Here is a 19,354-nt window from a genome sequence, read left to right as displayed (position 1 = left end):
TCCTTTCTTGCTGTTTACTATTTTTCTTCAGATTAATGTAAAGTATTTTTAAAATTTATATTCTTGTTTTCAAGTTCTTTCTTGTTTTTTTTGGTTGTGTCATGTACAATGAAGTCCTGATATTTTGATTTCGAATTTACTTTCTTTTATTGTGGTGTTTTTAAAGACAATTCATTGTTGATATTTACTGTATTGTAAATCAAGGTGTTTTGAAATATTTGTATACATGTTTGTAGTCTTATATGATGAAAGATTTATGTATTTTTATTTTGTGCTAACTATTAGTAACTTTTATTATGTGTGTAAGTGTATTACAGAGTTAGGTTTCAGTTTATTTTATTATTTGTTGTTACTAACATTATTTTCCTGTTGAGCATACATTAAGTTAAATTGTTTCTGTCTCATTCTATTAAAAAAAAAATTGTTCGTGATTTTTACAGAGTAATATAAAGTAAGGTTAATGTTTTAATGTATATTTGGTTATTTTAGTGTGTGTATAATACTAAAATAAAGTAAAATAAAATTCTGATGCATTATTTATTTCTGAATTCAACCGTTGTCTATTGTAATGTAAAGCAAAGAGATGGTTTTGGCTTTATGTTTTTCTTTCTTTTCAAGCCAGTGGGAATTATGGTTTTGTTTTGATTTTTGGATGTTTGAGGTAATGTAAAACATGTGTTTCTCTCTCTGTTTGTGTATATATATATATATACACTCACACACAATTCAAATTTGCCTAAGAAAATACATTATATTAATGTAACATTGATTGTTGGCATAGAGCCTTTATTACAAGTACAATAATTTGTATAGACATTTGCTAATCATGACTCACATGCTAAAATGGGTACTTATACTTTAACATTACAAGAGTATATTGATAACTTACAAATTAGTATGTATTTCCTTTCAGTGGAATAAATCCAATGTTGCAAACAGTGGCATCAACATTCTGGTATATTTTTTCTACTTACATAGTAATCAGAATATACACATTAACACTGTTTATTATGTATTTAGTGATCAATAAATAATAATAATAATAATAATAAATAAATAAAAAGATTCAGCATATGTTGTAACCATTGTGTGTAATAAAACATTGTTGGAATTTTGGAATTTCAAATACCTATTGATTACATTTCTATAGTCCATATCTGATTCTTAGTCATGTAGGAGAATTTAACAATACTTGTAAATGTCTTTAGATATTTTAAACAAATTTTTAGGCACTTATGCAGACCATTGTATTTTTACAATCAAATGTAGAATCATGAAACAAGTCTTTTCCAAATTCCAATTAATTGTTGATTTGTGTAGTTTTATGTATTTTAGGAGCATTAATTTTATTAAGCTATTGTAAAGATAATGAGTATTGAAAAAAGAAAAATATCATATGTACCATTGAAATATCAAGAATATCCATATATTCTTGATAATTACTAATTTATCCTTAACTTATGTGATAATTGCAAATATATCTTTGAACTTGGTAAAGTATTAGTACAATCATGTTTTAGGTGTATTTGGGGCCTAAACCATATGCATGTAATGATCAGAAATAGCTAAAAATGTTTTCTCTCCAACCCTAGTTGTCGATCCTTCTTTGCTCTCCGTAAGCATATGTTATGCCCCAAAGAGTGACAGTAGGTATGAAATTGACACCTTAACTTTGAGTGCCAATAACTCCTTCATTAACACTCCAAATCACACAAAATTTATACCTAATCCATATTTAAAAACCTAAACTTGCTAGTCCTAGCCTCCAAAGCTCGAATGACCTCAAAAGACAAATCCTAATCCCTAATAAGGCCTTAGGTAGCCTCCTTAAAGTCCATTGGACATGGCCTTCAACCAATAGGAATGAAGATCGCCATTCCTTGCCTTCATCCAACTATGCTTTGCTTTAATCCCTTCCAATAAGCCTCCTACTAGTTTAAATTTTCATCTTTAGGCTCTAATCTCCTCTCAAGGCTTCATACTAAATATTTAAGTCCTATAATTTTTCAAATATTATAATAAAAATAGATAAAACTCAAAATAAAGTTTCTTATATCTATTCTCTTTAAATTAATCTATTAACAATTCTAACACACACCAAGACTTATCAACATATTATATGTTCTAACTAATTTTTACATACTATAAGAAATTACAATACAACACCGCTACCATCTAATAAACCTAATACAAGTCATATTTAAGATGATGAATTATTTTTTTATTAAAATTAATAATAGGTAGTTTTGAAAGAAAAAAAGGATTTTAGAGCATGAAGAAGACAATGTTGTTATAGCTACTTCATAAAGTTAAAACCACCTTTGATAGTTATAGTAATTAGAAATAAATTAATTCTACTATATTTTAAATAGTATTAATAGAAACTTACTATTAAAAATTTATAAATAGATTTAAAATAATTTTATTATTATTAAAAAATATTATAATAAAAAAGAATGCAATCGACATGCTTGTATGTTATTCTATACACTTTTTGTCTAGTATTGAGTTATAAGAGTTGCAAAATAAAATGAAGATATAGATGGTTGAAGAATATGTTAAAGAAGATAAAGATAAGATTAAATTCATAAAAATATGAATATTTAAAGAAAAACTTAAAAAAGATCAGATAAAATTGACAAATAAATTGAATATAGTTTCTACGATGAATTATTTGATTATAAATTTGATAAAATCAAAAGCCGAAAAAAACAAGTATAGGGATAGTTCCTATGTGGAAACACAAAAGAGATACTTGAGATTCTTGAGATACAAGAATCTAGATATTCACCTTTCTTTGTAGGATTTTTTTATTTAATATTAAAATTTATAGATTATTCTCTTCTAAATTGAATTATAAATTTGTTTAAATTTTCTATAGAAGAAAAAATTATGGATGTTATTCTTCTTGAAAGTAAAAATAGATTTGTAACTATTATAGATCTTTAAAAGATTTTCAACACTCTTAGGGTAGAAATCTTAGATATTTTTAATGTCAACCATAGAAGTAATATTCCTACATCCATAAAAGAAATAAAAAATAAAGTTCAAATTTTATGCTAAGAAGTTGTGCAATTGAGAGAAGTAAGTAGATCAAACTCACAACTAGGTCAAAAAAGCAGCTACTATAAGTATAAAAGAGGCAAGGATAAGTAAGCTAGAAAATTTTGATGGAATAAGATCAAAATTTTGAAGATTTCTACAACAAATAAAGCTCTATCTAACATTGTATTTTTTTTCAATATTTTGATGGATTTACTTAAGTTGGATCATACATGAACTTCTATTTGGAAATACTTTTTCTTTATTTGTACCTTTGATGGAAAAATATTCACAATTCTTCTATGATTTAATTATATTTTTAAAAGTGTTTATGGTAATATTTAAAGAAAGTGATTGAAAATGGATAGTAGAGACCAAACTTGTATTTTTACAATAAAAATCACATTTAGCCACCATATATATTGTTGAATTCTAAAACCTTCCTTGAAATATAGAATAGAATGATAAAGCCTTTATCAATCAATTTTGATATGGATTGAAAGATAATATTAAAGATTTATTGTTAATAATGCCAAGAGCATATTTATTAAAGTAATTTATTACTCAAGCCATTACATGCAATAATTGATTCTTTAAAAGGTGATGAAAATAAAGATTTGGTTGAAAAAATATAAGTCAAGTCAGAGAAAAAAAATTCAAGTTTTTAGAAGTTGATTCATCAAGGCCAAAATATATATAAATTTTATACAATATATTTCAAATTTCTTATTAAATAAGGAAAAACTTGACATTCTTAAGAAGGTTTATGTTTATATAGTGGAAAACCTAAGCACATTGCTTAATATTATCCAAAGAAATAACTCAACAATAAATAAAGAATATGGTTGCCAAAATAGACAATATCACAAAAAATAAGTTTTTTCAATTATAATAAGAATTATACAATTAAAATCTTATGTAATACCTGATAAAGATCCTATTATTTCTTTAGATCTTCCACCTTATTTTATAATAGAAGATTTTTAGGACTAAAAAATCATAAATTTTTTCTTATTAGATTCAAGAGCCTCAACTTGTTTTATAAATAAAAAATTTATCAAAAAAAAAAAGGCATAACTTTAGTCAAAAAAATCAAATCCATACATGTAGAAATAATACATAGTTGTTTGTTGTCTAGTAGAGATGTTGTCCATGATTTTTTTCCTCTAAATGTAGCAACTAAAGATCTTAAAATCTTAATAATATTTAATATAATTAGATATTCTTTTAATTCAATTTTTTAGTATTATTATGGCTAAAGAAGTATAATTATTAATTATATTAGATTTTTTATAACCTTGAGTTTTTTTGTAGTTCAATCTAAAATTTTGTTAGTCAAGTTATAAGTCTAATACAACCAAATCCTTATTGGTAGGTACAAGAGCTTTCATACATGCTACAAAAAAAATATCATTTTTTGCTATATATGCCTCATGTATTTTTGATGGTCAAAAGACTACAAGTAACACTCTAAGATTATTATGTTTTTTTAAAAAAATTGTAAACATCTTTTTAGAGCATTTTCTATATGATTATACAATTCATCTTTTAAAAAAAACTCAACTATTATTTGGACCAATTTATAACATATTTCAAAATAAATTAGTTGTACTTAAGAAATTCTTAATAAAAACTTGGCTAAAACTATCATATGCCATTCAAAATTTCTAATATGAGTTTTTATTTTATTTGTGAAAAAAAAAAGATATGTCACTATCGATGTGTGTAAATTATAGAAAACTTAATCTATTCAATAAAACAAAGATCTATATAAAAATAGATCGATAAGGAGCATACAACCTAATATATCAAAGAAGGAGATGAATGAAAGACTATATTTTGAATTAAATATGAATAATTTGAATATAATGTCATACTTTTTGGACTCACAAATCCACCAGCTATTTTCTAATATCTACTAAATGTTGTTTTTTGAGAGTTTTTTTTGATGATTTTATTATTTATTATCTAGATAATATTTTAATTTACTCTAAAAATATAAAAGAATATAAATTTTATATTTTTTATATATTATAAAATCTTAAAAATATAGGACTATACGCTAAAATAAAAAAGTGTATATTTCACACTATTTAAGTTGACTTTTTAGGATACATTATTTTCAATGATAGCTTTAAGATAGATCCTAAGAAGATTCAAACTATTATAGATTGGAAAGTCTCAAGAATAATAAGAATTATGTAATGTTGCTTAAAATTTTCTAATTATTATTAGAACTTCATCAAGAATTTTTCTCAAGTTATAATTCTTCTTACACATTTGACATGTAAATACAAACTTAAGTGGAGCAAAGAAGCTGAAGTTTCTTTTGAACCTTTATAAACAACTTTTATTTTTGTATCAAACTTTAATTATATTGACTTTTTTAAAGTAATATTTATAAAAAAAAATGCATGACTTTTTTTTAAGCATATTATTATCACAAATAGAAACAAATGATAAATTCCATCCTATAGCTTTTTAATTTAGAAAAGTTTTAATAGCCAAAATCAACTACATAATCTATAACACAGAGCTTCTTACAATTCAAGATTCATTTTAAAAATGGCATCATTTTTGAGAAAGTACTTGAATCTAATCATTGTATATATAGATCATAAGAACCTTAAGTATTTCATGTTAGTATATCTATTAAATCATTGTCAAGCTTGTTGAAGCATATTTTACTAAGATTTAATTTTAAGATTATATATTTGCTAAAAAATAATATAATTTGATAAATACCTTTTTTAGATGTTCTTATTTCACACCAATAAAAAAATGTAGCTTTTGATCAACAAAAAATAATTCTCTTAAAGCTGAAAAAATTAAATCTTCAAGTAATAAAATTAATATTAACTTATGATTCAACTTTTCTTAAGAAAATTTAATCAAATATGTCCTTTAATCATCTTGTTTATGATATTAAAAAAATTCTTTTTAGTTTTATGTTATTTTTAATTTTGAGTTCAAAAATAATCTATTTTATTTTAAAAAATAATAATATATTCTAGAAAGTGAAATATAATTAAGTATTCTTCAAACTTATCATAATTTTCTAATTATAAGATATTTTGGATACAATAAGTCTTTAGAGTTGATATTTATAGATTTTTAGTGGTTTCAAATATAAAAGATAGTTAAAAACTTTATACAATCATGTAACGTTTGTTTAAGCTCAAAAACTCCTTATCATCATTTTTTATGGATTTTTTTAGCCATTACTTATTCTGTAATAATCATGGTCTTTTGTTTCTATGGATTTTATTATGGATCTTTAAATCTTAGGTTCTTATAACTCTATATTTGTAATTATAGATTGTTTCACTAAGATAGTATATTTTATATCATATAAAAAATCTATTAAAAATAAAGAAATAATTAAGCTTTTCTTTAATAATATTTATTGCTATTATGGATTATGAAGAGATATTATATTGGATAGAGAAATCCAATTTGTATTAAGATTTTAAAAAGTTATTTTTAAAATTCTAAAGGTAGATATAAAATTATCTTTGGCTTTGTTTCTTAAAATTGATAGATAAATCAAATGGATAAATAAAGTTTTGAAGCAATATTTGACGTATACTATGAATTATAAATAAGATATTTGGAGAATTTTTTTTCTATTGATAGAATTTATTTATAATAATATAATATATTTTTTTATTCAATATATTTTTTTATTAATTATAATTATTATCAATAATTTGATACTTTTGACTTCTAAAATATTGATAATTTTATAACAAAAGAGTTAAAAAAATCATTTATTAAATCTATAAACAACAATAAAGGCACTAAAAGAAGCTTAAGAATGAAAAAATGTCAATGTGGATGCTTATTGTAAAGTACAATTTTAATTCCATGTTGGTGCTAAGCTATGGCTACTTTGTCATTATATCAAGATTATTTGCTTTTGTAATAAGTTGGATTCTTGTGGACTTGAATCATTTTCTATTTGTGAATAGATGAATCTAGTTTCTTATTAATTATATCTATCAAATTCTATAAAGATCTATCACATGTTTTATGTGTCTCTTCTTCAGCCATACAAGACAATAGATATATTAAAAAGAATGTTATTTTTTTTTTATAGAAGTAGACAATAATCAAGAATTTGAATTCAACACCATAATAAGTTCAAATATCTTATTTATTTTCACAAATATGATATTAGTGAATGTATATAAGAATCAATCAAAAATCTTATAAATGCAATAAAAAAAATTTGATGCTTTTTATCAAAAATATCCATCAAAACTAAGATGAAGAATATCAAATATTTAATATAAAAATAACAAGGCTTATAAAATATTACATTTATCTTCTATCTTTGTAGTACTAAAGAAATGAAGAATCAACAATTAGTAGATTTAACTCAAGAACTATTGTTTTTTGAATTATTAAATGAAACACTGCAATTGTCTCAATCTTCAAGATGATGTAATAAAGACAAAGACCCTCTAGAATCACATGTTCTTCCTTAAATAGATGGCAAATTATAATTCATTTAATATCATATCCAATAGATTTTTATTTTTATTATTTTTTTTAAAGAGTTTAATAAGTCTTTTCTTAAGAATCTTAATTTTTTTTTCTTTAAAAATAGTTATTTTGAGTTAATATTATTTTATTTTTAGATACATATCTATTTTTTTAAAGATAAATTATTATTTTAATTCTTTAATTCTTTATGATTCATATCCTTGATAAGAATTTATTAAGTAGATCTTTTCAAAATATTTATTGGCAATATTGCCAAAGGAACCAAATCCCTCTCCTAAGACAATACTATTAAAGACCATCTGTACATATAAGCCATGTAATTTGAACTTTAATTGATCATTAAAAATAAAAGATTATAACTTATGGCACCCTCACATAACATTTAGCTCATCATCTTGCAGTGGCTATTCAAAATTAAGCATGACATCAATAAGAGGCCTTCAAGGTACAATGCATATATAATTGCTTACAGATTCTAACAAACTTGCAACATCAATTTTCAAGAGATATTTGCACTAATATTTTATTGAAAATTTATACATATAATCACTACTATTACTATCCATCATAGTTGGTAAATCTAATATATGGACATCACTACCGCATTCCTAAATGATAAGCTCTCAAATCATGTTTTCATGCTCTAATTCTTTAATTATATCCAACCTTGCATCAAAAATGTGATCTATAATTTTAGTTGATTCTTTTCCAAATTAAAATAAAATTTACAAATTTGGTAAAATTGCATTAATAATAACTTGCATAACTAGGATTTCTCTAAAACTATTGTGGATTCTAATGTATACTATTAATACTATCAAATGCTTATTACAATCATCATATTCTTTATTAACTATTTATATATTATTAGCTTTCATACACAAAGAATCCAATAAATCAAATCTCACCTTATGGAAGTATATACAATGATTGATTTGAAGACTATTCAAACTTTTCTTAGTATCTAATTTCTACTAATACCTTAGGGCGTCCTTTATTAGACCACATATATCATGTTACTATTCACCAAACATACCATATTAGATGCCCATCCTAAGATAGTCTTATTACCAAATACTTTTAAGCTTTGAAGAGATATTAGAACCGCCTTTGATAATAATTTGTAATATTTGTAACTTATGAGAGAATAGAACTATCTCACAAAAATTAGATGAAATATTTACTTTTTTATCTTTTTCTTTAATTAATATGTACACTTGCTTCAAAAACTTTATATGGATGCAACTTACTTTATCTTTCATTAACTATGTAAATACTTGTCACTTAGCTTATGGTTCCTAAAAAAACATGAATGTATCATGATAGGAAACTTTGATGCAAATTATAGCAATGATGTAGAAGAAAAAATATCTATATAGATACATATGTTCAAATTTGAAAATGCTCTAGTTTAATGGTAAAATAAAAATAAAATAAAATTTTTAGATCTTTGTGCAAATCCAAATATAGAATACTAGCCAATGCAATATGTGAAGCTATATGGTTTTAAAGACTATTATAAAAAAATTGGATTTGAGACACCAACTCCAACTATTATTTGGTGTGATAATCAAAATGTAATAAAGCTATTCAAGAATCAAATATTTCATGATATAAGACAAAAAATCAAAAAAGAATAGTAAGAATCAAATTTATTTTAATAAAAAATCTACCAATAGATATCTTAATAAAAACACTAAAAAATAAAAAAAAATTAAAAGTTGTAGAAACAAATTTAGCCTCAAAATTAAAGAAAAACTCTAAAAATACTAAATAATAGAATAGCCCTAAAGAGAACAAATGTAAGCATAATTGATCAAAAAAGCTTCAACTTCAACTAATGTTTTATAATCCTTGACTTGGTCTCCATAAAAATCCTTAATCATACATTTACTCTTTTTCCAACTAGAATATAGTCCAAGCTTATGACTACAAGGTATTAAGTAATACTTTCTCACAAAATAAGTAGAACTATCAACAATAGTTTAAACCCTTATTTGTCCATGTCTTGAAAAAAAATAATTAAAAGCAGCAAACTTCATTCTAATTGAAACAGCTTTAAACATAGCCACTAAAGGTTTAATACTATTTAATACAAATCATTCAAGAACCAATAGCACCTTGTCTATTCCAAAGTGAGCAACAAACTCTAATGCCTAGTTTGAGAAAAATACCATCTTAATTGAAAGAAAGTTCTAAGTCTGTACAAAAATAAGTACCAATATTTATTTAAAGCACAATAAATATATAAATTAAAAAAATTCCTTAAATAAATAATTATTATACTATAGATAATTTATTACAAGTAGCTACTAGAAAAAAAGATAGAATGCTCTAAAATATTATGAAAGAAAAAAGATATATTAGATGCCACTATTGTTCTAATAGAATACATCATATATCATAGCATGACTCTGTTCATTTGTATATGTAGACCATTAGTTATAACTATATTAAAGAAAAGAATAAAATAGAGATTTCAATAAAATCAAATATTAAACTTACTTACATATTTGCAACTGTAAACTTGTACTCTTAAATACAACAATTTAATTCTTACAAATTTGATGTTAAGTCGGGATCTCAATTTATCTATGTTATGATCATCTAGAGTAGATGATAAGCAAGGATGGATGTTTCCACACTCTTCTTCACTACGAGATCATCTACAAAAAGATTTTAAAAAAAAAACTACAATTATCTTAAAAACCTTAGTTCTAAAATCTAGTAGCTTCTTATAGATGATAGTAATTCATTGTTAAAAATTTATTTTTGAAGATAGTAGTTTTTTTTTTTTTTTTTTTTCTTCACGAGTTTCTTTCTCAATAATGTTTGTTTTATAAGGATTATTGATGATGAATTTCTTGAGTTTTGAAAAGTTACTAGGCTTGAGCAATCTTCATTAGTAATTTATTTTTAGAAGCTTGACAAAGATGGTCTTGATAATTGTAAGATCTTAATATACTCATCACAAAGAAGGTGTACTTTGGATAACAATCCAATGTAATTATTAGCACTTCTAGGTTTTGCCTTATGTTTGTGTGGAATTTCAAAGATTCTTCTACATAAAGTAGTAGTCTCAAAATTGATTTGTAGTTCTATAGTAAGTAACCAAGTATTACATCTTCTTCAATTCTTAATAGTTGTGTCTCAAGTTTGAGAGAAGTGGATAGCTAAATTTAAAGAAGATGTTATTATAGCTAAAAGAGAGGAAGATGGTGATGTATTTAAGGTTGTGCTTCTTCAATAGAGATAATATTTAAATTTGATCTAATTTTTAAAAATAGGCTATGCTTTAATAGTTTGATAAAGCTTTCACCGACTTATTTTATAAAAGGTACATAAATTTATTTTATTTTATTTTTTAATTTTAAATTTTTTTTATAAATAGATATTATTATAATGATGTAATATACATATGTTTTGTACATGGATTGATATTTGGATTTTTTGCCATTTTGATACTTCGTTTATTATCACAAAATATTAGCATTGGTTTTGAAATCTTTAACACAAAATCATATGAAAGTATGTTTAACCATGTTGGTTCTTTAGATGCTATTAACAAGTCTATGTATTCTGCTTCTGATGAAGATAAAGCAGTTGTAGATTGTTTCTTTAAAAGCCAAGTGATTAAATTGGTTTGTAGTTTAAAAACAAAATCCATAATTGATTGACCATGAGTTAAGTCTTTTGTCCAATATATTTTAATATAGCCTAATAGTGTTGTTGGTGAATTTGTGTAATAGAATATTTTATAATTCAATATTTTTGTAATATATCTCAAGATGCTTTTGGCTGCTGTTAAATATGGAACTTGTAATTTTATCATGAAATGACTAAAATTTTTAATGGAGTATGAAACATTTGGTTGAAAGAGACTTAATTTTATATATTTATCTATTATGGAATGGTAGTGGATTAGATCAATAGTATCTTCATTCATATTAATTGTAAGTTTAAGTCTTTCAAATATAAAAGTAAAAATAGATTAACATTTTTTAAGGTTAAAATGGCAAATTACTTGTGATGCATAAATTTGTTGTATCATGAATAGTCTTTGTAGTACTTTGATTATTTTAGCCTTAAGACAGAGTTTTATATCATTTTTCTTAGTTTTGACATCTTAAATTTTGATTCAAGTTGTGATTTAAATTAAATAATCTAGTTAATATAATTTCTTATAAATAAAAGGTCATCTACATAAAAAATTAGAAATATAATTTTTTATGATGGTGAATGATATAGAGGTTATAATCTCTTTTTCTTTTTGTAAAGCCTTAATTTTTAAGAAAGGAGTCAATTTTGTTATAGCATACTTTTGATACTTGTCTTAGGCCATAAAGAGCTTTGTATAATTAACATACTATGTGCTCTTATCCTTCTATTATAAATCCTTGAGATTGTGTGATATAGACTTCTTCTTTGAATTTTCTTTGAAAAAAAATAGTTTTTACATCTATATGATATAGTTGCCATTTATTTTATACAAAAATAGCTAAAAGCATTTGTATGGTATCCCATTTGACTATTGGAGCAAAATTTTCTTCATAGTTAATTCTTTATTGATCAAAACCTCAAACTACTAATTGTGATTTTTTTTTATACAGTGCCATCTATTTTTATTTTTACTTTATATATCCATTTTGTTGATATAGCTTAATAGTTTGAAGAAAGAGTGATAAATGACCATATTTTATTATCATGAATTGATTTGATTTCATCAATCATCAAATTTTTCCAATCTTCATCTTAAGGTGCTTCTTTATATGACTTTAATTCAATGGAAAATTCTAAAAAATTACAAAAGTAGTCTTGAAGCAAAATTAGATATTTTTTGGTACAAAAAGCTTTAGTTGATTATAATTGTTCTAATTCTTCACATGCATCAAAAATAATTTTAGAATAAGAAAAAGATCATTAACTATGTCAGAAGTTGGCCATTCATTTATATTATTGAGGTGGAAAAGGTGAAGAGCAAAAGTAGCTACTTATGCCATGGTGTCACATAAAAATAGTTCTATTGGATTTTTTGAATTTGATTGAGTATTTGTGACTACAATTTTTGATAAATTTTGCTTGATAAGTGTGTAATTGAAGTCAAGTAGTGTGATTTTTGGAATTGATGCTTTGATATCTTATTCTATGAAGTTGGAATTTAAATTAGATAGCTATGTATTTGACATGTCTAGAATGTAGTTGATGTAATTAATGTTGGAGTGTCCAATAGTTTGAAAGAAAGCTAAGGCAAAATTATTGATTGTAGATGCAAGGTTATGTTTGATGTTGAAAAAATGATTTTTGTTAAATGAAGCATCTCATGATATTTGAATCTTTTTTGAATGCTGATAGATACATTTTATATGCTTTGAAGATATCATCTAAACTAAAATAAATGCCGAGAATAGAGTAGGCTTTAAATTTATAATGTTGTACAAGATTGCAGTGAACAAAACAAAGGCATCCAAAGACTTTGATTCTATTGAAGTTGGGTTGTTTGCTTGTGAAAAGCTCATACAAAGTTTGGCCTTTATTAAATTTAATAGGTCTATTATTTGTAAGTTGAACTGCAATGTATACAACCTCAACTCAAAGAAAAGAGGGTATGTGCCTATCAATAAGTATAGTATGGACTTGATTCAATATGGTATAATTATTGCATTTGGATATTCCATTTTGTTGGAGTATCTAAGCTACAATAAGTTGGCAAATAATTCTATGTTCTTAGATGTAGTGTGTGAACTCACCCAAGGTAAATTTGTCTCTCTTGTTAAATCGCAAACAAAACAAGCAGTGTATAGTTTGTTTTTCTATTTTAGTATGAAAATTATAATATATTTGAAGTATTTAATTTTTTTTGGTCAAAAATTAAATCCATAAGAAGTAGTTATAATTTTCCATGAGGAATAAGAAATACCAATTGTATCTTAAGGATTTGATGGAAAGAGGTCTACATAGGTCCATGTATATGAAAGCCAATAAGAACATTGTACATATAGTAGATTCTTTTGGTATTTTTTATTGAGTTTGTTTTATATCATGGCAGATTGTACTAGTTTGATTTGTAATAGAAAGTTTTAGAATACCAATTGCTTAAGAGATGAATTGTTGTAAGTTTCTATAACTCAAGTAGCTGAGTCTCTTATGCCACAATTTTGATTTTTCTTCTATGAAAATTTTGAATTTAAGGTCTGTTGATTTTAAGATATTGGTGATTTTTAGATTTATTTGTTTTATCAAGATACTATTGAGTACAAGCATTATTGGTTTCATTGAGGTTGTTGGATTAATTTGATTAATTTTAAGAAGTATTCTTTTTAAGATGCTATTGACCTCAAAAAAAATTTACTTCAATAAGCTTGCTAGATAGGTGGTTTCATAGCTTTTATAAAGAGATGGATGGTTACCAACATAGTTAAATTTATAGAGGCTATTGTTTGTGTCTTAGGAACCCTTTGCAATTATGTGGTGTAGTTTGTTGATAGAGATGATGTTACATTTTGTTAGTAAAAAAATGCACAAGTTTTCCAAATTAGTAATGTGATTGATTATTAATGACTAAAAATACTAAAAAATCATAAAATATAAAAATACAATTTTAATTAATATGTCATCTTTGTTTTAAAGATTTTTTATTAATTTTATATACATATATATAATGATTTATTTTTATATAAGGTCTTAATTTTTATTCAAAGATAATTGTTATTTTTTTAATTTAAAATAATTCAAAAAAATAAGAAAAAAAATTATATTATAATTTATTAATGAATAATGAGATAATAAATATATAAAAAATTTAAATCTAATTTATTCTTTCCAATGATAATAAAATCAATAATATGAATGAGTGATTTTATTTATACTTGTATTTTGTGTAAGCCATTCAAAGTCAAACTTTTGCTACATTTTAATTAAAACATCTTCTCGGGGTATATTAAAAAAGATGGGAACTCTTTTATCCAAGCTCTCTCATTCAAAGACCTAATAGTAACAAACTTAAGAAAGGATATGAAGAAGATCTTGACTGAAAATTTTGGCAACTCTAAAGTTCTATACACTACCTTCATTCACATTAAAATTATTATTCTAAATAAAATCATCTTACTAAAAAGAAAAGTTAAAATGCCACGTGATCTAAAAAAGCAATGGAAGAAATTAATTCTTAGTCCGAGCATGGTAAAAGAAAATAAATTCTATTCTTCATTAAATGAAATCACTAAGACTCTTGTATTAAGTATAACATTTTATTCGCCCATTACATTGCCCTTGTTTATCATTCAAAAGTGGATGTGAAAGACAAACTAAGAACTTAAGATAGACAAACTGTATGATGGATGAAAGTAGACAAGTTCATTAATTTATTTTCCATCAAATAAACTCCTAGAATTTTACTAACTGAGATAAAAAGGATTAAGTTATAACAAAAGCCAAAAAGAGATCAACAAGAATCAAGTTATTTGAAGAGTATCTATCCAAGTGGTGAAAAGAAAATTGAAGTCAATATATATTATCGACAAATTTCATCGGGTGCCATCTGAAGGAACATACTTGGTCATACATGATATAATATATGTTTTTTTTTTCAACATGTAGTAGTATTTTAGGATTTTATTTTTTATTTCTTGTTTTTCTAAAACATACAAAGATAGATCATTTTATTGAATTGAATTTTATATCAATATTATAAAGATGTTTTTATTTTAAGAACAAGCTAGTTGAATGTTCATCTTAAGTTTATCCAATTAATTATTGATTCTAAATAAGTGCATGCTACTTTGTTATTTCTAATTCAATTTTGTTGAAAGTTTTTCAAAAGATTTGATTCACTTGGTGGTCATTCCTAGATATGTTTTGATATTTTTTTTAAAATATTTTACAAGAGTATATTAACCAAAATCAAAGATTTATTTTTAATTTGTCTATTATCTATTTTAATTATCTAACGGTCTAAATAAACTATCTATGTAAATTTTATATTTTTGAAGTTTTGTAATTATTATTTTTTAAATATTATTATAATCAAATTAAAATCTTCTTTGTCCTAAAATAGATGACTAAAAATTGAAAAGAATAGTTGTATCATAGACATACATATTTATTCCAATAATTACCTATATGATTAGGTAGAAGTAAAAATAGATTGATTTTATAATATCTTATAGAAAAGTTTCTTAGAAGCTTTATAGATGCAGCTTTGACTTTACACATATTTATAATTGCTTTATAGATTAGAAACTTGGCCAATAAATTAGTTATGTGTCACACTTGTTAGTAGCTTATAAAACAAGCTAACTATATGGTACACATATAGAAAACTTGCCTTGCAAGTTAAGACATATGTCTTAGAAAGTCAACACATGTCGGAGGTTCTATAGAACATTCTCATACAACTTCTAGTTAAATAGTATATATAGAGATAAGAGTGAAGCTTTCTTCATTCTTGTCAATGTCTTTTTTGTTCTTAGTTTAGTTTTAAGAGTCTATGTTCTTCTTATCTTTGGCAATAATTATTCTACTCTTAATACTATATTACTTTTAAAGTGAATATTTATTCTTCTTGAATTATACAAGAGTATTTAAAGATTCTTCTTGCTTTGCTTCATGTCCTTGATAATTTGATAAGAATGATAATTCATTAGTCTTATCTTGTTTTAAAAGTTAGTGGATTATCCCACTTCTAATTTGCATTTTAAAGATTGCAAACTATTCACATTTAGAGAAACAATTTAATTTTTCAATACTCATTTTTTCCTTAAAAAAATTAGATTGTCCTTCTTTGTTAAAAATTTTATTTAATATTAGAGATTGTAGATTATCTTCTTCTAATTTGACTTATGGGTTTACTCAGTTGTTTAAAATATTAAAAAAAATTATGGATGCTACTCTTGATAGAAGTGGGAATAAATTTGTAACTATTGCAAATCTTCACAAGCTTGTCAATACTCTTAGGATAGAAATTTCATGCATTATTAATGCCAATTATAAAAGCACTATTTCTATATTTATAAAAAAAGTCTAAAATCTATACTAAAAAATTGTATAATTGAAAGAAGTAAATCAATCTCATAACTAAATTTAAAAAATATTACTCTTACAAGTATGAAAGAGGCAAAGATTAGTATGTCCAAGAAGTTTAATAGAATAAAATCAAAATTTAAAGATTTTTATAAAAAAACAATCTATATTTAAGATTGCATCCTTTCTAATACTTCAATGGATTTACTCAAATTGAATTTATATGCATACTTTTTTTGAAAGTACTCTCTTTTAGTTTGTATCTTTAAAAAAATGATTCACAACTCCTTTGTGATTTGAATTCATTCCTAAAAATATTCATGGCTACATTTGGAGAAAAAAAATAAAAAAAAAAGTAGCAAAGACCAAGCTCTTATCTTTATGTCAAAGATTACAATTAGCAACCATGCATGTTGATGAATAGCAATATGGATTGGAATGACAAAGCCCTTATCAATTAATTTTGATTTGAATTGAAGGATAATATCAAAGATTTGTTATTAACAATATTGAATGTAGATTCTTTGAAATATTTTATTATTCAATCTATTTCATACAACAATTGAGTATTTAAAAAGCATCAAGAATAAAGATTTGGCTAAAAAAGAACAAATCAAGTAATGATAGTAGCTCTTAAGCTTTTAGAAAATTATTCATTAAGACCAAAATTAATTCAAATTAATACAATATATTTTAAATTCCTCAAGGAGTAGGAAAAGACTTAATGTTATCAAGAGGATTTATGCTTATATCATAGGAAAGCTAAGCATATTATTCAACATTGTCCGAGTAAGCAATGAAATCACAAAATAAAGAGCATGGTTGCCAAAGAAGACAATGTATCAAAAAACAAGTTTCTTTAGCTATAATAAAGACCATGCAATTAGAATCATATCTAATATCTAATAAAGGTCTTATTGTTTTTTTAGAGCTTTTATCTTGTTTTATAATAAATAAATAATTATGACCAAAAAATCATAAAATCTTTATATTATTAGATTTAAGAGCCTCAATTTGTTTTATAGATGAAAAATTTGTCAAAAAATAAGATATATCTTTAAGCAAGAAAACTAAATCCATACATATAAAAGTCATAGATGGTCGTTTGTTGTCTTTTGGAAATATTACATATGAGATTATACCTTAAAATATAGTAATTAAAGATCATAATAGCATTGTAATATTTAATGTGATAAGATCTTCTTGAAATTAAAATATTTTAAGATTATTATAGCTAAAAAAATATAATCTTTAAATAAATTAGAATTCAAACTTTTTTTTTGTAATTTAATCAAAATAATTATTATTAAAGTAAAAATATATAAATTTAGAATATTTAAAAAAATTAGTAAATATAAGAATTTTCATATATGTAATAAAAGAAGGATCATCTTTTGTTATATAAGCCATGTCCATTTTGGATGGTAGAAATATATCAAGTAATATTCTTAGATAATATTAAGATTTTTAAGATGTTTTTGAAAAAAAGAATGTAGATATTCTTCCAAAATATTTATCCTATGATTATTCAATTGATCTTCAAGAAAGAATTCAACCACCATTTGGACCAATCTATAGATAATTACAAAATGAGTTGGATGCATTTAAGGAATATATTAACAAGAACTTGGTTAAAAAATTCATATGCCATTTAAAACCTCTAACAAAAATTCTTATTTAATTTATAAAGAAAAAAGATGGATTTCTTTGGATGTGCATAGACTATCAAGGACTTATCAAGGACATGGACCTTAAAGAACTAAAAAATCAATATACTCTTATATCATTCAAAAAAGACTAGAAAATCACTCAAAGATGATATAGTATTAAACTAGAATGGCTCTTACTAAAGATAAGAAGACTAGAAAGTCTTGAAATAAGTTTAAAGACTAGAAAGGTATTGATAAGAATGAAAAAGGCTTTACTCTTACCTCCAAATATATTCTCTAACTAAGAGCTATGTACTAATATGTTGTAGGACTTCCAATATGTATTGACTTTATTAGACACATGTCTTAAAATTTATTTAAATATATATATATATATATATATATATATATATATATATATATATATATACTTACTTTATTTCACAAGATATTAACACATGTAATATGTGGCTAACTTGCTGACCAAAATTTTAGCCTAATAATCAATTACAAATACATATAAAGTCAAAGCAATAACTATGAAGCTTTTTTAGAAGATATTATAAAATTAATATACTTTTATTCACTTCTATTTAATCATATAGGTAATTATTGGAATAAATATATATATATATATATATATATATATATATATATATATAACATTATCTCTATTTTTAGGAATGGCTCCACAAAGAATGGCCATCAATTTGCATAGATCTTCTTATTCTCAATCTTATTTTTTATGGATATCTTTGATAAAAAGCTTCAACTTTCTTTGTTATATTTGCAAGATTTTTTGTTGGCTTCCATGTGTATTCACTAATGTAATATCTATGTCAATGAATAAGTTATTTCAATCTATTTCAGTATTGCCTTGAATCTAAGACTTCTTCCACCTTGAACTTTTAATCATCATTAACTTCTATTGAAGGAGGTAGCATGTATCTTCTTCTCAAGATATTTACTATCTTATATGGCTCAAAAAGAAATATGTGAAATATGAGATGGATCTTCATAGATTCTGGTAGATGTAATTAATAAGTAATAGGATTGATTTATTTTTAAATACAAAAAGTTCAAAGCCTATAATAGTCCAACTTGTTACAAAGACAAGTAATCTTGATGTTGCAACA

The sequence above is a fragment of the Physcomitrium patens genome, chromosome 17, assembly GCF_059467195.1.
Source record: "Physcomitrium patens ecotype Gransden chromosome 17, ASM5946719v1, whole genome shotgun sequence".
In the NCBI taxonomy this organism is placed as follows: Eukaryota; Viridiplantae; Streptophyta; class Bryopsida; order Funariales; family Funariaceae; genus Physcomitrium; species Physcomitrium patens.
The sequence above is the reverse complement of the archived record's forward strand: the minus strand, read 5'-3'. Positions refer to the sequence as shown.